The sequence below is a fragment of the Tamandua tetradactyla genome, chromosome 6 (assembly GCF_023851605.1).
Source record: "Tamandua tetradactyla isolate mTamTet1 chromosome 6, mTamTet1.pri, whole genome shotgun sequence".
Classification (NCBI taxonomy): domain Eukaryota; kingdom Metazoa; phylum Chordata; class Mammalia; order Pilosa; family Myrmecophagidae; genus Tamandua; species Tamandua tetradactyla.
In genome coordinates, this window is record NC_135332.1 from 12921389 (window position 1) to 12945846 (window position 24458).

General features: G+C 50.7%; 1 pseudogene; it reads left to right on the forward strand.

The window, feature by feature from the left end:
* The first annotated feature begins 19974 nt into the window (after positions 1–19974).
* Positions 19975–20989, forward strand: LOC143686563 (centromere protein O pseudogene; annotated as a pseudogene).
* The last annotated feature ends 3469 nt before the right edge of the window (positions 20990–24458 follow it).

A 24458-nucleotide genomic window follows, 5' to 3' on the forward strand; every position in this document is an offset into this window, starting at 1 on the left:
CTGATTAACTCATTTAACCCTTACCACAACGCCAAGAGCTCGTTACATCCATTATGTGGGCAAAGACACTGAGCACAGTGTGGGCCACGTTAACCAGCCCAAGGTTAGGTATCTAGCAAGTGAGGGAGGTATGATGAGAACATTAAAAAAAAATTACTAGAACAGGTATTGGGGGTAGTAGGGGGGTTGAGAAGGTCAGTTAAAATTGCCCAGACATTACCTATTTCCCCAGGAATATTTCCAGAAGGATAAAATTACCTTTTCATTCTCTCTCGTGTCCTGCAGTTGGGAGAACACAGCGATATCTCAATAGATTAACCTGCCGTGCGTGTGGTTAGTGCTTAATCATTTTATCTCCCTTTGATTTTCTCTTCCACCACTGTATATGAGTCACCAGGGTAAATAATGCTAGCTGCTGTCAATTCAAAAAACACTCCCTGAATCCCAGTGATTGAACACAATACCGGTTTATTTTTCCTTCTTATTACAACAAATGAAGGTTGGGTATGAAATCTCCCAAGTGGGATTCCAAATGATTCAGGGATCCCACAGCTCCTTTGATGTTGCCATTCGGCCATATTCTGGGACTAATGGCAGAAAAGAGCTAGCATGTAGCATCACGAAGGGCGTTTTTACAGGGCAAGGCTGGAAATGAAGACCATTGGCTCTGCTGGTGTCCCGTCAGCCACAAGCTGAGGCCCAAACTAACTAAAAGGAGGCTGGGAAAGGTTGCCTTCCAGTGTGCTTATGAGGGAACATAAGATTGGTGAGCATTTGGTTGGTTTCTACCAAACCAGTTAAGGCACTTCAATACCTCCTAATGTTCCTCCATTGAAATGGCTCCCAGTTGGATGCCCTCTAACAGTCACTGTCTTTCTCTCCAAATGTGATGCTCAGGGCTCAACATACCTCGCTAGACATGGCCTGATCAGGCCAGAGTACCCTGTAACATCACCTCCCTGTATCTGGACACCACATGTCTATTAAGACAGCCTGCACATGAAGCATTTGAGCATTTTTAGCAACGGTCACACTGTTGGATCACATTATGCTGTGGTCAACTAAAACCTCCAGATCTTTTTCATGTGAACTGCTGCCAATGGAGGACTCTCTAATCTAGTGCTTGTGCTTCTGAATTTGAAACCACATGGAACTGAACGGCAATAGTTGAAAGTCTTCCATCTTGTTGGTTTTGGCTGAGCGTTTGAGTCTGTGGAGATTATCAGGAATCCCGACGCTTGCATCCATCACATCCATCACACTGACTTTGCTCCCAGCCTCGTGGTCTCTTTGGCCTTTCTGATCTTCAGTCAAATCATGGAGAGGAGTTTAGGCCAGGGTGGAGGCCTCTACGGTGCAACTACGACTCAAAATGAGCATTTGGTGGATTCCTTGGGTATGGTTGTTTGGCCATCTGGGAATCCGCCAAACACAATATTATCCAGCACACATTCACTCATTTAACCAGACAATACAGTCAAATAAAACCTCGTTAATTTACAGCTCGTTCTTTGAGAGGATCTAACTTCCCCCAATACATCATCCTTATTGAATTCACTATGCTGTAAACCCTAACTAATCCCTGGCCACGGTGACTTATCCGAAGTCACACAGCTATTATTGACAGAACCGAAGCTAGAATTTAGGTGTCCTAAATCCCAGTGCTTTCTGCACCATCAGGACCAAAATATATGGTACTAGGAGACAACCAAGGCACTTGGCCTCGAAGCAGAAACAGACCCAACAAAAGCGGCTGCCTGGGGCTGTAAGCATTTCTTCTGCAGTGCCCACATATTTTCCAGCTTACGGCTCCCCGTGCAGCAGTCCACCTCCTTGCCCTTCCAATTAGAACAACGAGAAATATGACTGCCAAATACCATGTTGGCTAAGCTACCTGGAGTCAGGCAGGCACGACGCATGCCATGTGCGTGTCAATCCCATGCTTCGGGAAAGGTCTCCTGCGGGATTCCCGCGACACCCATTGGGCCCCAAGGTCAGGCTTGATGAGGAAGGCTGGTCTGAATTAGCGAAAACCTATAGCGACTGTAGGACGCTGCCCCAGAGATGGATGCTTGCATGATTTTCAAGAACGTAGCACCTGGGCTAAGGGGGCCTGACCAAAAGGAGGTGCGGTGGCATCTGATGGGAACGCACCCCAACAGCAGCTTAATTGTTTCCAAGTGGATGTTCTAAGGCTTGAAGAATTTGTTCCCTCCAGTAGACCCAGAACCTTCTCCTCTCCATCAGGCACTGTTCACATCATTAAATCATTAATTCCCCAGGCTAAATGTTTCATCATAGAAAATATAAAGACAAATCTAAGACACTGTGAAATTAGTCTGAAATCTTCATGAATGAAATTCCTGATATACGGGTATATATATATATATATATATTTAGTCTGAGCTTTCAGGATCCTGCTAGCAACTAGGAGAAAATCATCCAAATGAAAGTTAAACTCTAGGATCACATGTCTTTTGTTTATTTGGTTTCTTAATGTGAATATGTTTAACCAGATGACTTTCCATGTAGGCATCAGGCACTGGCTCTGCATTTTGTTCCTTATCCCAGTTCATCTTCTCAACAGTCATGAGAAACAGTGGAGCAAGTTAGCCCCATGTACAGACGGGGAAGGTGAGGCTCAGGGTCACTGCAGGGTCCCCACATGGCACCACAGAGCCAGGAATCCAATGCAGGCCTCTGACTCCAGCAAGGCATCTTTCCTTCTTAAGACAGTATAGACACAGCACCCAACTCCTAATAGCACTGTAAACTTATAAAAATAAAATGAAAAACCTTAAAACTTAAAAACTATATAAAATACATATATTAATATATTTTATTTATAGGCTCCCGAATGCAAAGAACTGCAAAATCTATTTTTACCAAGTGTTTTATTACAGATTTACACAATAACCTTGTTAACAGGTCAGTGGTAATTTAACTCCATTCTCAAAGAGCTATGGATGAATATAATAAAGATTAAATCTCAAGAATAGATCATTTTTCTTAAATCTCAAAGACATAAAATTATAATATAGTCCCACTCTTTTTTCACTCCAAATTATATTTAATGTGAGGTGTGGTTGCGTTTTAACACTTTGGATAGGATGAAGGGTGAGGCCTCCAAAAAGTAAGAAGGCTTAGGGGCTACCAAGTTCTGAAAACAGCAGTGGACTCCAGAGCCTCACCTCATAACCCCTCTGTTCTGTTACATTTTGTATCCAAGTTCATATTTCTCAAACCCTGAAATGAAAATAGCTCTGTCATACTTCATTTTTACATTCATTTACCCATATTCTCCTTCCATAGCTTTGTTTATAGTGCACACTCAAGTTGAACGCGTAAAGCAATATTTCTTTATACATAGTCTACAATACTCTAAAATTAAGGGCTTCGGCTACATCAGTGGGTCCTGGGGAGACAATGCTGTTGGCTTTGTGAATTTTAAGTGACAATCAGAGTTAGGGAGGAGGGACATAGGAAATGGGCCTTGTGCTGGTTTGAAGGGATGTATGTCCCCTAGAAAAGCCACGTTTTAATCAAAAATCCCATTTCATAAAGGTAGACTAATCCCTATTCAATAGTGTATGTTTGAAACTATAATCAGATCATCTCCCTGGAGATGTGATTTAATCTAGAGTGGTTGTTAAATTGGATTAGGTGACAACATGTCTCCACCCATTTGGGTGGGTCTTGATAAGTTTCTTGATAAGAAACATCTTGGAGAATGAAGGAGATTCGGAGAGAGCAGAGAATGCTACAGCACCACGAAGCAGAGAGTCCATGAGCCAGCAACCTTTGGAGATGAAGAAGGAAAACGCTTCCTGGGGAGCTTCATGAAACGAGAAGCAGGAGAGAAAGCTAGCAGATGATGCCATGTTCACCATGTGCCCTTCCAGCTGAGAGAGAAACCCTGAACTTCATCAGCCTTCTTGAACCAGCGTATCTTTCCTTGGATAGATGGATGCCTTTGATTGGATATTTCTATAACTTGCTTTAACTGGGACATTTTCTCAGTCTTAGAACTGTAAACTAGTAACTTATTAAATTTCCCTTTTTAAAAGCCATTCCATTTTTGGTATATTGCTTTCTGGCAGCTAGCAAACTAGAACAGGTCTTGTCACAGGTTCAACAATAATTTGGCCCAGCTCAAAGGGGGGCTGGACCAGCAGGCCTTTTCCAGAAGGATCTAGAAGGGTCAGTGGCACCAAAAGTTATCCAGATGTCAAATCCACCTACCGTCTGCACAGAAATCACATGTAGGTCACCAGCTTGGAGGCTGCGTCCAGGCTGCAAGTCCTGGGCACTGGCGTCTGACCCCCATGAGGATTTCTGTCCCCGTCAGAAGCCAAAGCAAATAAATAAACAAGCAAAACCAATGTCCTGACTTAAAGAAAGTTCTAGAGAACCCAGCTAAAGTGTGTGTGGTCGGAAGCAGGGAGAGAGGGTTGGGGACAAGGGTGGCAGCACTTGACATTTTCAGGGTATTTTTCTGAAGACACTTTCAAATATACATCATCTGACTTAGTTGTCATCACCACTCTGGAAAGTATGAGACCGAAGACTTCAGTTTGTAATAAATAGATGAGGCACAGGAGAGCTAAGGGACTTTTTCAAAGCCACACAGCAGTGTGGCCTTAACAAGCCCCAGGCCTCTAGACCCAAGGGAAGTCCTCCTTTGACTACTATACCTTGGACTGAACCTCGTGTAAGGAGGTGCCAGCTCAAATCTTCCACTTAAGAATTCAAAAAAAACAAGGGCCCAGGCGTGCTGGCAGAAGACCACATGTTACTCAAGCTCTTGACTCCAGAGCAGTGTTTCTGTGTCTAAGACCTGGTAACTTGAACTGTGCTTCTCATTTTTGCCCTTTAAATGAGACGAGGCGCCCTGACTCACAGCTAGCTGGGCTTGGAGGTGTGGCCGCCCCGCCCATCCGCTGTGCTCTCCTCCGGCCCCTTCCAGCTGTCCTTTGCTGGCAGGCAGAGCTGCTTTTTGGCCACACTAAGAGCCCCATTCTCTCCATGTTCCTGAAACTGGGCATCGGGGCTGCCACATGCCTTCTGGGCCTGCATCAGGTCTGGATTTCTCACCCAGAGGCAGTCGGCAGCACCTCCTCGGGCAGGTCCACTGGGCAGTCTGCAACATGGATGAGACCTCCAAGGAAACAATTACTATTCAAATTCAAGTTGACTAATATGATGGGAGAAGCAGAGTGTAAACTGGGGGAAAAAAAAAACTAGCCTATAAAACCATATGACCTAAAGGATCAGGGAAGGCTCCCTGGAGGAGGTGATGCTGGAGAGGAATCCTTAGACCTGTCTCAGATTCTGTTTCCAACTGGGGCAATAAGGAGTCACTTTGGGCCAGCCCAACTGGACAGAAACTCTCATCTAAGTTCTTGCCAGTAGGTCCAGTCGCCCAGGAATATAACAGGGGCCTGCAGACTCCCACCCACCACCATGATTACCACTAAGCCAGTAGTGTTTCATCCTTCCTCCTGGGCTGGAGGCAGGGTTTCCCTGGATGCAGGAGGGGGGCGTTCTAATAAGAACCTTCCCCACAGAACGTGGTGTGGGGGCTGGAAGGGCAAAGCCAGAAGCGGCTGTTTGGGTCCGGCGGCCTGCGGCAGGCAGGACTACGGGGAACAGCAGAGCAGCCACCAAAGGGCAGCTCTCCAGGCCCCTGGAGAGTGTGATGCCGACTTGGCTTGGCCTCCGTCCCGGCTGATGAGACACGGCAAACCTCAAGGCCTGTGGTGTTATTCCAGACGCCGACCTCCTCTCCACAATCACATTAAGGCTCAGCCATGCCCAGAGAATGTGTCTGCACCGAGGCGAGGGGCACCTCCCAGCCGGCCACCAGGAGCACACGGCTCCGTGACTAACTGCAGGACAGGGAGCGTGTCAGCCCCGCCTGGGTCCCAGGCAGGAGCACCACGTCCAGGCTACTCAACTCCCTGGGGGTCCCACAGAGCCGGGTCTGCGTAACCACAGGGGGGTGGGAACCAAGTGCAGAATCATTTGGGAGGAGGAGGGAGGGCAGGCAGAATGCAGAATAATCTACTGCACATTTGCTACATGCACCAGCACTGCGCTAGGTACTTTACCTAGATTCTTTCAGATCATCTGGAAAGTATTGTCTGTCCTCAGTTTAGGGAGGCTCAGAGAGGCTAAGTAACCTGCCGAAGGGTGCCCAGCCCATCAGTGATGGAATGGAGAGCTGAGCCCAATTGGTCTGACCCAAAGTCCACGCTTTCCCTACCATGTGCTTTTGCCAGGATACAAGCTTCTCTTCCACCCCACTCCACCCCCACCGGATAGAAAAGATTTTCAAATTATCCTAAAGCAGAGAGATTGAGGGAAGACAAGGAGAGGCTGACTGAGAGCTGGGACAAGGCAGACAGTCTGGTTCAGCTTCTGGAATGTTCTGCTTGGGGCACGTGGGAGGAGGAGCATGAGTCCACAATGGGATGAAAGCAGCACCTGCAGCATGGCTCCCAAGCTCGCCCTGTCTTCACCCAACCCTCTTTCCCGCTGTCGGCTCAGTTCCTCCTTCAAAAGATTCGGGGAATCTCCCAAAGTTACGAACACCTTTGTGCATCGGACTGAAGCATCCATTCCTCAAGTCCCATCTTCCATGTCCGATCAGTTCCTGGAGGCAGGTGGCAACCTCTGCATCCTCCTCGGAGGTGTCTGGGAGCCCCAGTGCCTGGGCTCGGTGGAGGCCCTGGAAGCCCTGCTCATGGCTGAGCACACTCACCCATTGGATTAATGGGGCTCAGACCAAGGAGAGCTGCACGCTGGGTCTCCTGGGATGCTCAGGGGCAAAGCTGGTGCCCTTCCCTTCTCTGGGCCCCCACCAGTGGGTGCCAGGTAGCCGGAAGGAGCTGTTGACCAAGAAAGAGGGCTGAGGCAGACTTAACTCTTGGGTCTGCACAGAGGGCACCCCTGGGGGCCCGGAGGCAGCCTTTCCTGCAGAGAGGAAGGCCCAGCATGGCTGGAGGCCCTGGGCAGGGCCTCCGGGCCCGACCTGTAACTGTGTTGGCCTGCTCTGCGGATGGTGTCCCACCCGGGTTGCGTTTGGAGTGAATCACTTGGGCTGAGACCTGTAACTGTATCCTGCAGGAAATAACAGGCCCAGAGCCAGCGAGAAACCAGGTCAAGCTTCATGGACTCAGGCCACCAAGAAGGAAGGCTGGGAGCCTAGTGTTGGTGGAGCATCTTCTCCGGGCTGGGGACACTCAGCACATGGAAAGCTTCACCTCTCCAGGGAGGTTGAGCCTCACCCCATTAGACAGATGGAAACCAAGACAGTAAGTGATTTGTGGGAGGTTACACAAGTGGCAGATGGCACAGTTGGGATGCAAATCCAGGTGTGCCCAGCTCAAAGTCACGGCTCATACCATCAATAAAAGAACGTACTTGACCGTTCTGAGGGTGGCTTCCAGTGACCAATTCCTCCTCTAAACCCCGGCCCAGGAGCACAGCAGCTGGCAGCACTGAAGTTCTCAGTGACCATCCAATGCAGGAGGCAGTGTGCTGTGGGGGCCAGCCTCAGCCAGGGTTCCCACCCTAATTCTGCCACTTAGGAACCAGAGAAGATGTCTGAACTTCTTGGTGGCTTCATTTCGTCATAGGCAAAGTAGTGCTTTGCCTATGAAGGGTTTCATCCTCTGAGGATGAAATGAGGGATTCTGCCTAAAATGTCTGGACCAGTGCTGTAACATTCCGGTGTATTTCAGCCGCTGTTGTTATTATCGTTAATATTGACATCCAGCTGCCCTCAGAGACCCAGCTCCTGCCAAGGAACCTTCCTTCGCCAGCACCCCTCCTCCTGAACCCCCAACCCAGGAGCAGGTTTTCCAGCAGGTTGCTAACGGCTCAGGGCAGTCCCGCGAAGGGGCCAGAGACTGGACTCCAAGGAGAGGAGGGGCAGGGTGATTTAAAATAAACACTCTGATTGTCAGCAGACCACCCACTTCATCTGCAGCTCCTCCCCGCTGAGATGGAGGGGTGGGGGGCGGGCAGAGGAGATAGATTCCTCAGTCCTCCTTAGGTAAAGGCAAACAGGCTGTTCTTTTCTTCAAGGGAGAGAAAGGAGGGACGTGAACTCAAAAGAAAGTGACCCGAACTACCACGGAGAACTTCACCAAGCCTCTGTACCCAGTGAGGTCCCACCTGACACACCTGGAGAGGAGCCAGGAAGGTTTGGGAAGACAAAGCACTGCAAATAAGCACGTGGCAGGGCATCACGTTCAAAGACAGGCAAACACTTCTCGACTTGACCTTCCCCCCAGGACGGAGCCCACGTGACTGGGGGACTCTAAAAAGGGACAGAGGGGCAGGCACAGGTACCCCCACAAAGTCCGTAGAGACTGGACTCTGCTGACACCCTCTGCCTGAAGCACACCAAGATCCAGACAGCTCGAAGTCCACTTTATTTTAAAAACAGCCTCACCAAGAATGCACTTCGGCAGCTCCATCCCATCACCCAGTCCTAATACTCAACCCACTGTCCCTCCAGGAAAGTCTTCTGTGTCCTCGAAGGCCCCCCACCCCCACCCCACATTGCAGCCATTTGTTCCAGCTCCTCCAGATGCCCATGATATGGTCCTTCCAGCTGTCCATGACGGCATGACCTGAGTCCACCACCCAGCTCCTTTCCCCCACCAGCTCTGCCCTGCCCTTCACGAGCAATGCTCCTGCCTGGTTTGCATCCTGGGAGTGAGTGGGGTATGCCCCCCACCCCCGCCCCCGTGGCCCCCCGCTAAGGCCATGGGCACTGTCCAGGCGGCAGACACAGCCAGAGCGCACCTCGCCCCATGCTGCGGCTGGCCAGAATTAATTCACTTCCAACTCTCAGGGCTCACCTCCGCAACTTTGTTTCCACCCTTCACTGCTCCCTGCAGTACGGCAAATAATACCCCATTTTATATGGAAAACACTAAAATAGGATCACACCTTTTAAAAGATATTTCCACCTCGCAGCCTGAAATCAGACTTCACCTTTCTCCCACCCCCCACAGCCACCACGCTCGCCCCCTCCCCACACACACCCGTTTTGCTACCAGACTTCCCTAAGCCAGTTTAATTGAAAAGGCATGATTTAGGCTAATTGACAGCAGATGGGTTCAGCTGCAAAATGCAGAGAAGCATTTGCTGAACATGATTTACAGCAACAAGGCAAAACTTTCTCCTTTTTATATCTTTCTTCGGGAGCTCCATGGCCAAAACAGCTCAGCAGAAATGAGAGGAGAAAAAAAAGTAATTAGTGTTTAATTTTTTAACAATTTTTAACTCCCTTTTTAATTGCTTTACATAAACCTGTCCTAGAATTTTACAGCCTTCAAATCTCTGTCTAAGTCTGGTCCTTGTTTCTGGTTTTAATTACAGGGAGGCTTGTCTGGCACATTAAATTAGAAGAAAAACACACACGCACACACACACAATTTCAGAAATACTTTGCTGTTGGACTCCCAACTGCACATCTAATATTTCAGCGTGCAAATGGGAAGGCATGGCCCGGGATGGCTTTGGTGGAGATGAACGTGGACCCGTGGCTTCTGTGGCATTATTCCATCAACCAAAAAAACTGTGTCTTGAAGTTATTAGAAGGGAACGCGCAGTCATAGCGGCCTCCGACGGGCGACAGCAGCTCGGACTGCCTCAGCACCGCTTTGAACGGAGTTTTTCGTTCCCAAAAAGCTGGGCGCGTGCAGACTTTTGAATGCCTCGGCCACTGGAGGGTCTTCGTGCTAAGCCAGGCCATCAGATCCCCCATTCGCTCCCAGGATGCAAACCAGGCAGGAGCACTGCTCGTGAAGGGCAGGACAGGGCTGGTGAGCAAAAGGAGCTGGGTGGGGGACTCAGGTCACGCCGTCACGGAAGGCTGTCAGTGTCAGAGTGAGCGCCCCTGCACACAAAGCGTCCACGCACAGTCGAGACACACACTGTCCAAAATGGCAGCCACCGGTCCTCAGGCACCTGCCTCAACGCCAATGAATGGACATGAAAGACAATGTTAAATGCTCTTCTTCGGTTGCACTGGCCACATTTCAACCACTCAGTAGCCACGTGTAACTGGCAGCTCCTGCACTGGACGGCACAGAGAGAGGACGTGTCCATCACCTCAGGATGTTCTGTCGGGCAGCGCTGCCCCAAGTCCTTATGACATAAAGTGTGGCCCACGGCCAGGCTGCTGGGCATCCCCAGGGGACTTGGGGTTTTAAATGCAGGATTCAGGCCCCACCAAGACTTGCTGACCCGGAATCTGCATCGTCACATGGTCCCTGGGCGTTGCAGATACCCATTAAAGTGTGTGAAGTGCTGGTGACGATGGGTATCTCATGACTCCACAGATGGCATCTGGGGAAGGTCCCGCCCCACTTCCAGATTCCATGTAACCCTAGGGGTTTGGAATGATGGACAATTTCTCTTTACTTCTTTAAACTTTTCCATATCTCCTGGATTTCTGCATTTACTTCTCTTTTTAAAAGCGCCTAACAGGTTTATTTTACTGATTAAAAGGTTTTGTAAAACGTTGTCCGACCAGGAATTGTAGGCCAAGACTTCCGAAGAGCCAAAACCCTGCCTGCATTTAATGTGGAGAGCCAGCATCCACCCGGTGGCAGGGTCCCTGCCCGGGCCCAGCAGGGAAGGACGGCCGGCTGGGGCATGGAGCGGGGTAATGACCCATGGGTTCCCTTCGAGCTGTGCATGGAGGCGGGGGAGCGCGCGAGGTTGGGGGTTAGGGTGTGCTGTGCCATAAAGCGTCCTGGGGACATAAACCCGGCAGGGCGAAGGCTCCCCTGGCTTGTGTTCATCAGCGCCGAGGCTGCTGACCCCCGTGCAGACCCTGCCCCTTGGCTTCCCTGGACCCCTGCTGGGAGGCCGAGGGCTGCCTGGTGCCGCTGGGCGGGCAGCGCAGCAGATGGAGCCAGGCCAATGCCAGCTCCCCACACACGGTCATTACCTCCTAGAAACCCAGGAGTTGTTACGATGAAAACACGTTGCAAGGGAGAGTAGAGGCCTGGAGTGGCCCCCCTTAGGAAGGAACACTGGGATTAAAAAAAAAAAGCAGAGCAGTTGGCATGGCAACGCAGCCCAAGCCAGGCCTAGCCTTGTGATTATTTCCATGGGAACGGGATGGAGGGCAGAGTGGGGCTGGGTTGGGGGTGCTGGCGACCCATACCCACCTGCCTGGGCAAGGGAAAGACCTGGGCTTTGCCCCCAGAATGGAACAGGACAGCTGGGGGCAGGGCTCTGGGAGCTGATTGCAGACCACCGGGTAAAAGGCCCAAGAGGACCCGGCTCTGACTCTCAAGGCCTCAGGTGTGGCTGGACCGACCTGGTTTCTTATCTGGCAATTAGGAGACCCAGATGGAACCCAATCATCCCCTTTTCCAGGCAGTGCCGAAGCAACCCGATACAGAAAGCCATGTGTGTGGCAGGAGGGGGTAGGAGAGACAGGAGCGAAGGTTTTTTGGACATGAGCCCGTGATAGTAAGCAAGATGGGATCTGTGCTGGAGCCACCTCCAGATACCAGCAGGGGGTTAGGGTCCTGTGGAATGGGGATCCCAGTTGGGTAGAGCTGCAGGGCCGGTGAAGGAGAAAACAGTAGTCAGCTCTGGATCTTTCTGCTTGTCTCTTCTTCACGAGGCCCAGTAGCCCTGAGCAGAAACCTCTTGGGGTGCAGTGGAGGTGGGGAGGGGGCTAGAAGGGAGGACATGAGAGGGAAAGGAAGGCCAGTCTGCCGCTTCAAGGGGAGTTCTCAACACATCCCCACTTCCTCAATTTCATCTCCCGTGATGGCATCTTCCAAGGCTTCCTTCCCAGGGTTGATGGGCTGCAGGGAGATGGTTAGAAACACCAGAGCAAACGCAGGAGTTTTGGGGGGATTGAGGGGGGCTTTCCCTGAACCCCTCTAGAACCCAAACCTGGTCATCTCTGAGCTACCTGAGCTGGAGGAGTCTTCTCATCGGGCCTAGCCCTCCCTTTCGAGCCCCCAGGTAATCCTTGCTCATTCTAGAGCTCGAGCAGAGCTTTCTCCTGTTTGCTTTTCCAGGTCCAAGAAGTCCTTACTGAAAATGCATGGTGTTGGAGTTAGATCTGAGCACAAGACTTGCCTCATTCATTTATTCTGCGCGGGACACTGGGCATGTCACGCAGCCTCTCCATCTTATTTCACTTATCTAATCGCCATATCATAGGGGGACTTTGAGATTAGGGACTTCAAATGCCTGGCAGTGGGGTGCCACCCTCTCAATTTACCCAGATCTACAGGGGTTCCCAGGACACTGGACTTTCAGTTTATCACTGGGGCAGTCCCAGGTGAACAGCTAACAAGTTGGTCAACCTACCTGGCACTGTGAGTTTGTGTGTGTGTGTGTGTGTACTAGATATTATTTTATCAGGAGGCTTTTCTCCTTTGTAAAATTCTTTAAACACTGTATTTTAAATGTGTGCATATTTATACACACAAATACATACGTATATATGAATTTTCCAAAGAGATTCAAAAAAAATCTTCACCTGGCAAAATAATAAAATGGACTGTTCTCTTACACGAGACTCGGGCAGGGAATGGGACTTTGCGTGCATGGAAAAATCCAGAATTAAAAGAAAGCTAATGTATTGGAAACCAGTGAGAAATCCAATTATTTCTACGATTGTATAATTTTATGGGGGTGGGAAGTGGGGGAAGCCCAGCACTTTGAGAACATTCTTTTGCGCCCAGCTTTGCTGGACCCCTTTCCAGTGTGAAACAGAGAACACCTGCCCTGTGGCTCAATGGCGCATCTACGGAGCCACCGCTAGCCATTTGTCTGGGGAAGTGCTGTCAGGCTCGGGGCGTTTTCAAAAGGCTCCACAGTGTGTTAAAGCGGATGGGAGTTCTGGCTTGGCATTTGCTTTTCATCACAGGAGCCCTCTGTTTATTTTTCTGCCCTCCCCTCAGTTCAGAGAGCTCATAGACGGCCCAGGTTTTACCCACTCTGAAAAGCTCTAGGTGGAGAGTTCACACACAAATCAAAAACGCCAGCATCCTATCATCTTGCTAAAGATTTTTACCACTTGGGTTTTTTGGATGATGAGTGGGAGGGGATGTGGAGGAAAAGGGAGCAAGATGCCAAAGGAGTCACAAGCCGCCCCCTTTCTCTCCAGGCTTGAAAACCCAGAGGCGAGGGCTGAATAATGCCCATGGCTTTAGCTAAGTAGGGGATGTCCAGAAAGCAGCGGACTGTGCAGGGCAGGCTGGACTGCAGCTGTGGGCACTGGGCTCCACCACAGTCAGCCCCAGCCCAGAGCTCTGGTTATCAGCAGGCGGCCGAACGAAGGTGGAGGCAGTGAGGACCCCGTGTCCTTCCTCTCCTCTGCCACCTGATGTTTCCAGGTGCAACCTGAGACAAGCAGCTCCAGCTCGGGGAGCTCCACTCCCTCTCAGCCTAAATCTGGAAGAGAAAGTCCCAGCTGGAAACACATCCTGTCTCCTTCAGGGTGCAGTAGCTGCACAGCAAGGAGGGGGGGGATATTGAAAGGTGCTGAAAAGGGAGAGCTTGCTTTGCTCCCCATTGCAGGGATCAAAGTCCTTGTTCAAAGTGGAGAGGCCGGATCTCCTCCGCATCCCTGACGTGAGGGGCCCTTCTCCCTGGAATCCCAGCTTCCCCAGAGGCTAAGGCAACCCCAGTCCAGCGTCCAGCTCCCCCTCACCCCCACCCCTCAGGCTAAAGCTTGTTTTCTGTGGAGCGAATGGTGGCCGCCCTGGGTGGCGGGGGAGGCGGAGGACCTGGCGGGGGGAAGGGGCATTGCCAGGGACTCTGCAGTGGCATCTTATTTCATCATCTCTTGGATTGCTGTTTGGTGACATGTGCCACTGCCATCTTGGGTGAAAATGCTGAGGCTGCCTGGAAGAGAAAGCTGAGCTGAAGGGGTCCTGGCCATCCTGTAACCCCCGCCTGGAAGGACTGGGCCTATTTCTACCACTGTGCTTACCAATCTGTCTTGAGGCCATGTCTTTCCTTACATCTCCTCTCTCTCTCATCTCTGACCTCTTAGAAGGCGAGAGTGGGCTTTCTGTGCCTTGGTTGCAGTGTACACAGTAAACACTAAATAAATGTTCACCTATGCAGATTCTTTATGGCTTACACAGACCAAATCCCCAGGGATCCAGGCAGGACATCCTGTCCCTCCCTACCTCTCCCCTCTCCTTCCACAATATTTCCCGCAGGGGTGCTGGGGACTTGCCCCATGGCGCTGCCCTCACATCAGTTAAAAATCAAAACCGCCAGAAAGACCCAAACAGGCCCTGAAGGATGAAAAGTAGCAAAGGAAAAGAAAACCGAGGCGAAAAGGAAGAATGCAATACAACCGTCTACACATATAGTACGAGTTAGCAGCTCCCAGAGCCCCCGGGACAGAAACCAAACAGGAACTCGAGAATCATTACCAAATGCACTTCCCCGGTGCTTCCCGGCCCCCAGGCCTAGAAGCCGCAGGAGGGCGGGGCTTTGATAGATTGATTGGCATTTCCTTCCCCATCTCTTCGCCCCCGACCTCTGGATAGGGTTTCTCAGTGGATGGCCGATGGGATGGGACGGGGGCCTCTTCCGGCTGACACCTCCCGGGAGCAAAAGGGCTCCAGCTTTTCCACGCAGGCCTCCCACGGTGTCGGAGCCAAGGCAGCTGGCTCCCTTGTCCCGCTCCGCAGAGAGCTGTGGAGCTGCCTGGTGTTGGGATCAAGACCTCCTGCTCTTAAGAAAACAAATACGAAATTTTGGCATCAAAATAAAATACGTGTAGAGGAAATAAGTCATCCCTGGAGTGAAACGTGGGCCTACAAGACTGAATTTTAAAGTCCAAGCAGCGACTGGAGCCGCCGTGACCCAGAGGTTCAAGTTCGGCCCCCCGTGGGTCCCTTCCTTCTGCTCTGAGCTTGGCCGAAGATTGTGCCCTTACTCTTTGCTAGCTGCCTCACCGACCCATCAAAGCTTTTACAAACTTTTTCCTGCAAAGGTCCAGATAGTCACTATTTTCAGCTTTGCAGGACCTATTGTGCAACTGCTCGTCGCTACAGGCATGGCTGAAAGCAGCCACAGGTAGGGCATAAAGGAAAGAGAATGGCTGTGCTCAGGTAAAACTTTCTTTACAAATTCAGGCAGCTGGCCAGACTTGGCCCACGGGCTGGAGTTTTCAAAGCCCCTGCTGCAGATCACAAAAGTGACAGAGTTTAAAAGTGAAAAAACAGGGGCTTTGAAGTCAGGCAGACGTAGTACAAATCTCTATCCTAGTCTTATTAGCTGTGTAACCTTGGGCAAGCCATTTCACTCCATCAAGCTCCATTTACTCATCTGCCTGACCAAGTTACCAGGACGATGAAATGATATAATGAATGTAAAGTGTCTAATACTTGAGAAACACTAGCTGTTCGGCATTCTCCTTCTGAGGGAAATTAAGGAGAATGGAGGTGAGGTGGTTTCCTGCCTTTTACTATTATTGAAAAAGCCACTGCCCCCCGCATACCTGAGAACTGAAGGGCAGTGGTGTCTTCCTGTGCTAAATTTCATTTCCTGTAATTTATGAATCCATGGATTCACTTCATGAGATCAAATCAGTGATCGCACATTAGAGTCATCTGAGCAGCATTTAAGGTCTCATTGCCCAGGTTTCACCCCAGAGCAAGTAAACCAGGATCTCTGGGGTGAGACTCCCAGGCATCGGTATATGACAAACTCCCCAGAGGACTCAGATGTGAAGCCAGCATCGTGGTCCATGGGGCCGGACAGATGGAAAGAGCAAGGCAAAGTCATCTTGTGTCTTCAGCCTTCCCATGGGGCACCACCGCACCTGGCAGCTTATGAGACAAGCAGAATCTCGGGGTCCATCCCAGACCTGCTGAGTCAAAATTGCATTTTAAAGAACCCCCAGGGGATTCATGCACTCACTCATGTTTGAGGAGGAGCCTTAGGGACAGGATGCCATATCGCCATCGCTTCCTGGATTTGAAACACCATCAACCAAAGAGCAGACAGTTCACCCCTACCTCTGGTTGAACCCCATCTTGGATTTCTTTTGATAGTTGCCCTCCTCATAAAGAGCCCTATGTCCTGTCAGTCAGGGCTGGTGTGAAGCCAAAAGATAATCAGAGGATTTTTTTTTTCTAGCCAGTTCAACTCAGAAGGCTGACCCTAAGACACAGGATCACAACATAAGCTCTTTTGGGAAAGGGTCTTGCCATTCCACTACAGCACCCGATTTTCGAGAAATCTCCCAGAATCTCTGGGGTGGGGCTGCCATCATAACTGGCCCAGCCAGCACCCTCTGCTGCTCCCCAAGGCACCTGGATAGTCAGCAAAGCCCTCGAGATAAATTAATAGGAGTTATCACCCTTAATTACCCAATGATTTCCAAATCCTCTTTTCAACAATCCATGAAAAGGCTATGTAGGAGCCTGAATATGCACAAGGCTCCAAGTCCCTCTGGTTTACAGACAGAGATAAGTAGGCCATCTATAAGGTCACACTCCAGCATTTGTTTTCGCTCCCAGCCCTGCTCCCTTATTTATCCAGACCACCCACTCTCAGTCACTGTTTGCACTGGTCCTCCAGTCTGGAAACCAGACACCCGCCTCCGTAGGAACCACCCATGTTTAAACAAATAAATACCCCAAAGTAACCCACTCCCTAGTGGTCAAATAGAGGTCCCAGGAAGGGGGACAAAGAAACTCCGGGTCTCCTGTGCCACTTGCCTGCCATGAGGCCTCCTTTCACTAGAAAGAAGACCCAGCAGAATGGAGAAGGACTCCACGGCTGTGCTGGTGAATTTCCTACGTCAACTGGGCTAGGTCATGGCGTCTAGCTGTTGGGCCAAACACCAGCCCAGATGCTACAAAGGTGTGTCTCAGATGTGGTTAGTCCCCACCATCACTTGACTTGAACTAAAGGAGACCCCTCAGGAATGTGGATGGGCCTCATCCCATCAGTCAAAGGGCTTACGCGTGAGCACCGAGGTTTCCTGGAGAGAAAGAAACTCTGTCTCAAGACTGCAAAGTCATCTCTTGCCAGAATTACCAGCCTGGTGGCCTGCCCTACAGATGTCAAGTTACTGGACCCCACAATCTCATGGACCAATTCCTTAAAATAAATCTCAACACACACACACACACACACACACATCCTGCTGGTTCTATTTTTCCGGAATCCTATAGATGGCCCAAGTGGTCCCTTAGGCCATGCCCGGCGGGGGTGGGGCTGGCTGGAACTCAGAGAAGAGGAGGCAGAGACAGCGGGCCGGGCCCCACCAGAGTGGGGAACCTTTAACAGTCTGTGCAGATTTCCTCCGAGCTCCCTGTTACTCAGCCAAAATCCTTTAAATCCCTCTGACTGGGGTAGGGAGTGCCAAGTGCCGTTTGGGTGGGTGGGTGGGGAGGATTGGAGATCAGTTCTTCGATGACTCAGAAACACTTAAATATAGCCCGAGACGAAGCCACAGTGCGGGGGGAGGGCTGGAGAGAAGCGGGAGGGACCCACAAATCAGAAACCTCTTTGCCTCTGACTCAGTCGAGTCAACCACTGAAACCATCTGGTTGCATGGAACTTCTACAAGGAGAAATAAAGTCTACGTACTGTCGCAGGTCTGCAGTCAAGGGAGTCTGAAAAAAAAGGAGTTTAAAGCATGTCTGAGAAAAAAGAGGGGAATGACACCTGCCGCTTTAAGAGAAACAGAGCAGAGGGCAGGAGAACAGGGGGGCTCAGGCAGAGGCAGGCTCCTTTCTGATTGGCCCAGGACAGCATGGATGAGATTGTGCTAGAAAGCTGGCGAGTGCCCTAGTGTGCAAGGATGGGGGGCGGGGGGAAAGGAGACCACGTTTCAAAAATAAACACAAACCCCAAAATAAACACTGTTAATGGAAGTGACTAATCAAGAGTGTGCTGAACTTGGTGGTTCTTGATAAGATACAGGGGGAAATGCACTTGGAAAAAATAACAGGTTTTTTTCCCCTTGGTAAATAAAGTGATGGGTGGGGGTGGGTACTAGGGTGAGTGCTTGGCTCAACCCCGCGGGAGTGCTTTAAACAGGGTTTCTTAACCTCAGCACTGCTGACACTTTGGTCCGGATCATTCTTTGTTGGGAGTGGGGGGGCTGTCCTGTGCACTGTGGGATGTGAGACAGCAGCCCTGGCCTCCCCCCACCCCACCTCCAGGTGTGACAATCAAAAATGTTTCCAGACATTGAAAATGCAACCTGGGGTGGTGCTGAGGGAGGAGGTACAAAGTCACCCCTCCCCGCCCAGTGGAGGACCACTGATTTCAAATAAGGGACATGAGAGAGGAGAGATTCTTGGGCTGGATCCAGAAAAAATCATGGGGCTGGTGCAGCAGCCACACTGCCGACCTGGAACTTGTCTCCAAAGGCCACTGCTTCCCAACGCAGCCAGCTTTCCCTCTCAAGGGCTTCTGGCCACCCTGTCCTCTTAACAGGCAGGGAGAAAACCAATGAATGAATGTTCCAGGGCCCCCAGTCCAACCCACCCTCCCTCCCCCCAGCATGTAGGACCCTTTAAGGCAGACCTAAGGGCTCACCATGGGCACAAGCCTGGTGAGCAGAGGGGCCTTCGTGCAGGGAGAGCAGGGGGAGCAGGACACCTAGCACTCCCCTGGCGGCTGCAGCCCTGCATAAGGTTACAGGCTGGTGCAGAGGCCCCCGGGGTGGATTTCAGCTCCACACACCCTGTTTGGCTCCTCTGACTATGCACATGAGCATGCCAGGACTCAGCCATAAGGGACCGTTGTCACCATCTGTCATCCTCTCTCTTCATGTGACTGACGAGTTTTGGAGAATGGCAGGGCCATGCTCCCTTCACAGGTGTTCGGGAGAGCCAAATCCTTGCCATTTCCAGTTTAGGAGGCTGCCTGCATTCCTTGGCTCATGGCCCCTTCCTCCAGTCTCAAAGCCAGCAGCAGAGCGTCTTCCAGTCTCTCTCTGACTCTGACCTTCCTGCCTCCTTCTTGTAAGCAAGTACCCTAGTGATTGCTTTGGGACCATGAGCAAACATACCCACGGGATCTGGGGATAAGGACCCGGATGGGTGTGTGTGTGGGGGGGGGTCCTTGTTTCCATCCACCACAGGCTCAAAGACAATTCTCAACCCTCAGGTGTCTGGTGCCAAGTCCAGGGCGTTTTCTACTCACATCTGCATGGAGAACAATAACCCATGCATGGGACTGCTGCCATTTCAGACTTTATGGCAGGGGTTTCCTGGATATTCCTTAAATCACCCTAATGATGACCAGAAATGAACTTAAGGGGCTTCTTATGTTCCCTAGGAGGACACGGGCATCAGTCAGGGGGCCCTAATGTTAAACGATTATTGCCTAGAGTTCTCGTCAAGACCCACCACAATCAAGATAGTATGAGGCTCCCCAGTCCAGGGAGACATAAAACCATGTGAGTTTATTCTATGAGGGTTTGTGTGCTGAAGAAGGAAGGAAAACTCTAGACCAGGTCAACTTAGAAGCTCATCAAACATTCTTTCTGTACTTATATGTGCCGTGGACTCGTCATGGGGGTGCCGGAGAGAAATAAGGCACGAGCCCTGACCTCACAAGAATCTTGGGGTGGCAAGGGGGTGCTCATCATTTTTTCCACTTTCCAGCAGAAAACGTGGGCTTAGACCACAGAGGTAGTAAGTGGGGGAGTCAGAATTCAAACCCAGACCTGCCCAGTCCTACACGTATCAGCTTCACTGCTTGCAATTCCACGTGAGCCACCCTAGGAAGAGCTAACTGACGAGTGTAAGTGTTCACCAGGTCCCATGCACTCAGCTCTATGCCCAATAGCACGTCCGCCCCTCCCAGCCCGAGGAGGCTGGCACTTCGACTATCTTCGGGTTAAACAGGACTGGAGCAGGCTGAGCAAGAGAAAGTTAGAAAGAGACCATAGGAAAGTCAGACCCAATGTCGGAGGGGCCATGACCAGGGTGGAGGCCAGGGAGGCCTTTCAGAGCTCCTTCCGTATGCAAGGGCAGTTGGTTGAAGCAGCGCGCGGCGCCCTCGGGCACGCGCGGAGGTGAGGAGGCCGAAGTGGCACCAGCAAGGAAGTCCAGGTCCCCATTCTTGGAAATCTGAGGAGATGGAGCCCACGAATACCTTACGTCAAGACGGCGAGTCCGAAGGAGGTGTTTTAGCTCATTTGGAAAGACTGGAGACTCAAATGAACAGATCCCATAAAAGGTTAGAAGAGCCACAGGCAGTGGAAAGCAGGCTTCGTAAACTGAGACTTCAGCGAGATAAGCTGAGAGCTGAAGTGGAGCATCGGCAAGCCAGAGTCAAAGCATCTACTGCCAGTGTAGACCCTGACCAAGCCTTGGAGATCAGTGAGCAAGAAGTTTTGGAAACAAAACGGAAAAATGTGGAAGCCATTCTGCAGGCATATCGTTTTACAGGGCTCAGTGGGAAACTAACCAGCTGAGGAGTCTGTGTCTGCATCAGCACTGCTTTTGAGGGGAACCTCCTGGATTCTTACTTTGTGGACCTCATCATAGAGAAACCACTTCGGATACATCACCATTCAATTCCAGTCTTCATTCCCCTCGAAGAGATAGCTGCAAAATACTTACAGACTGATATTCAGCACTTCCTGTTCAGTCTCTCTGAATACCTAAATGCTTACTCTGGGAGAAAGTACCAGGCAGATCAACTTCAGAGTGGTTTTGCAGCCTTTCTTGTCCTTGGCCCTGGAGCAGGGACATTAAGTAACTTGTCTAAATCACAGGGCCCACAAGAGGTGGGGCTGGAATGCGGGACCCATCCCTTCGCCCTCTTCTCAGGGCTAGAGAGAAAGGCTTTCAAGAGGAAACTGGCCCTGAGGGCCAGAGAAGGAGGCAGCTTTGGAGCGCTTGCAGGTCGCTCCGGCTGGCTGTCCTCTGCCAGGACTTCAGGAGACACCACCGCCTGCCCCCAGGAAGGTCTGTTAGGGAGGCCCATAAAATGAAGCCTGTTAACAAGGAGCAGGTGCAGGCTCTGCTGCTCCCAAGGCTCTCCGCTGACAGCTATCATAAGTCTCAACGTTGTCTTGGCCAGGAAGGTGAGTGACTATCGGCCATTCCAAAGAGGAGCTCTGAGTAGATATGACAGCCAGCAAGCCGACTGGGGCCCAGTGGTCAGAGCCCCCTGTCACACTGGGGTCCGGATGAGCCACCCAAAGGCCCAGTGGTAGCCACTTCTCAGACACTAAGTATCTCTTGCAAGACAGGGGCTAAAGAGAGAGCAAGGGCATTTGAGAAGTGTTATTAAACAGGTTGTTTTCAAAAATCCCTTGGCCACCCACAATCCACTCGGATTACTAAATTGCAGTGGTCTGATCTATTTTATATAAAGCTTTCTTTTGGGTGAAGGAAGGCGGAGATTATCCAAGTCCTTTAAGCAAAGCATCAACTCTCACATGCTGCCTTCACTGCTGACAACCACTAAAATGTTGGGGAATCAGAGAGAAACACCTTTAATCCAGGGCATATACATTTCCAGAAGAAAATCATATATGCTGTTGGGCACTGAGGCAACCTGTGTCACAAGGCCAACTCAGCCACACACCCTGCAGAGGGGGGTGTACGGGGTTGAAGAGTATCCCTTTGTGACAGTTAATTTCACATGTCAACTTGGTGAGGTTATCGTGTCTACTTGTTTGGTCAAGCAAGCAGTATCCTGATTGTTATCGTGAGGATATTTCATAAGAGGGAGTTGTAACTCTAGTCAATTAATTGCATCTATGGTTGATTGCATCTACAATCAACAAAGGAACTTGCCCTCAGCAATGAGGAAACTCTCCTTATCCAATCATGTGTAGGTCTTAAAGTCAGCACTGAGGATTTCAGAAGTTAGAAAGAATTTCTGACTCTACTGTAGCCAGCCAGCTTCTTCAGGAGAACTCAACTTTACCTTCATTGGCGTTTCCAACTTGTGGCCTGCTTTATGGAATTCAGACTATCAATCTCTCTGGTCATGTGAGAAAATTCCTAAAATAAATCTCTTAATTTACATATATTAATGATAGTGCTGTTTCTCTGAAGAACCCTAATATGACTCCCCAAATTCTGCCTAGTCAATACCTGTGAAAGTGACCTTATTTGGATCATTGCAGATGTAATCAAGTTTAGACGAGCTCATACTGAATTAGAGTGGGCCCTAAGGCCAATCTGACTGCTGTCCCTATAAAAAGAGATTTTTAAATTTGAGCACAGAGACATGGGCATGCTACAAGCCCAGGACTGCTGGCCACCACCAGAAGTAGCAAGGGGCAGAGAAGGCTCCTTCCTAGAGCTTCCTGAGGGAGCATGCCCCTGCCTGTACCTTAATTTCAGACTTCTAGGTGAGAGAATGAATTCCTGTCATTTTAAGCCACCCAGGTTGCGGAAGTTTGCTATAGTGGCCCTGGGAAACTACCGCAAAGGGCGCTTAATGTAGTGAGAAGTTCATGTGGACTCACAGAATTAAAAATCTGACTTGCCTATCTCCAGTTGCACAAGTGAAAATAGCTGTCAGATGCTTCAAGCAGGCCCCCATTCAGTCCTGCCTGAGGAAATTTGCCCAAAGTCAGGTTTCTGGGCTAGAGGGGAAGGGCGATGGGCAGGGGAGAGATGGAAGTGAAGAGGAAGTTACTAGGCCCACCCATCCTGCCCAGCCCCCAACTCCTCACACCCCCAAATTCAGAAGCCCAGGGAAGAATTGGCTTCTTTGGCTGGCCTGGTGCTTTCCTCCGCAGCAATCTGCTTTCCACAAAGAGTGTTCTAAATAGAGCGGAACTGAACACGGGGCCGCAGCCCGGATGAAGCCGTCCCCTCCCCAGAGAGCTCAGTGCCCCACACGGTGGCTGGGCCACCCCCAGCGCCTCTTATTCAAACCATTCTTCACTGGGAGCACCCGAGCCTGACGCCGGCACTAAGCTACCGCAAACGCATTTTGCTTCTGCAGCACTTTGCTTGGGCTGGATCCCGCCTCCCTCCTTCTCTCCCCAGATGCCTCCTCTGGCCCCGTAGCCCCACACCTGCCCCTGGAAACATCTAGTGGACCCTAATCTAAGTGGGGACTCAAAGGCTCCCCATCTACCTGCCGAGTGATAGTGGGTGGCTGAGTTAACCCACCTGAACCTCACCCAGTATTCCCAAGACCGCGGTTCACACTCTCTCCCTCACTGCTTCAGATTGTTGAAGGACAGTTTTCTTGTTAAAGTCTCTCATGACCCCCGAGAAGGCCTGAGCACCAGACTGGGGCTGAGTCCTTAGGAATTCCTCCTTGCTTCTGAATAAGTCCGCCTCAAGCTCGTTCCCACCAGGCACAGAGCCGGCAGCCCATTTTTGGATCTGGGCACAACACACAGTTCTGTGTGCTTTGCTCTTTAACAGGCACATCAGGGATCACCCCAAATGTCAACCAGGTTTTATTAAGAAGGTCCTCACAGTCTCTGGAATGAGAATCATTTTCTCCGGCCCTCAGAAGGCACGGCTATGGAGAAGCCCCAGGTATGGTTCTCCCAGGGCTTCTGTGACACAGCACAACAAACCGGGTGCCTCAAAGCAGCAGGGATTCATTATCTCACGTCTCTGGGGATGGGGAGTCTGCTCCCTCTGCAACCTGTAGCAGGGTCCTACTCCCTCTGCAACCCGTCGGGAGGCTCCTTCCTTGCCTCTTTTTAGCTTCAGGTGTTTGCCAGTAATCCTGGGAGTTTGTGGCTTGTGGCTGCATCACCCCAGTCTTTGCTTCTGTCTTCACATGGCCTTCTCCTGCATCCAAGTCTCTCTCTTCTTATAAAGACACCAGTCATCCTGAATTAGGGCCCAGTCTACTCCGGTGTGACCTCATGTTAATGAATTGTACCTGCAAAGACTTTATTTCCAAGTACTGCCCCATTCATGGGACCAGGGATTAAGAGTTGAACATATCTTTTTCGGGGACACAATTCAACCCCTAACATCCTGCATACCCCAACGGGGAGATGTGCCAGGTTCCTTCTTCGCTGCATTAACCAGGTAGAGCGGGTACCGAGTGTCGTCAGCTCTCGACAGCTCTAGAAGGCCTTTGGGATATGGGTGCAGGGGTGGCAGCCTTGAAGGAGGGCAGCTGGGGACTCGTGAGGACGTCGGGTGGTGTAGCAGGCCCCACCCTGACCCCAAACCACTTCCTTCCACCCCCACTGAGTACAGTCTTAAGGAATCTGAAGCCAAACTGGCTCCATGACTTGACAATGAGTCAATTCCACTCTGCCCATCACAGCCTCTCTGAATTCGGCACCTCCGAGGATGTCGATTCCCCCAACTAGGCAAAGGCAAGGAGTTTAGTAAGTGAGATTCATTTTAAATAGAAAGTGAAAATGACCAGCTCTTATTACTGTCAGCCTTGGATGCCCGGCCCTCCCTTTCCACGCGCTAAAGGAAAATGGAGGGTGGAGGGAAATAAGGGGGTAGAGG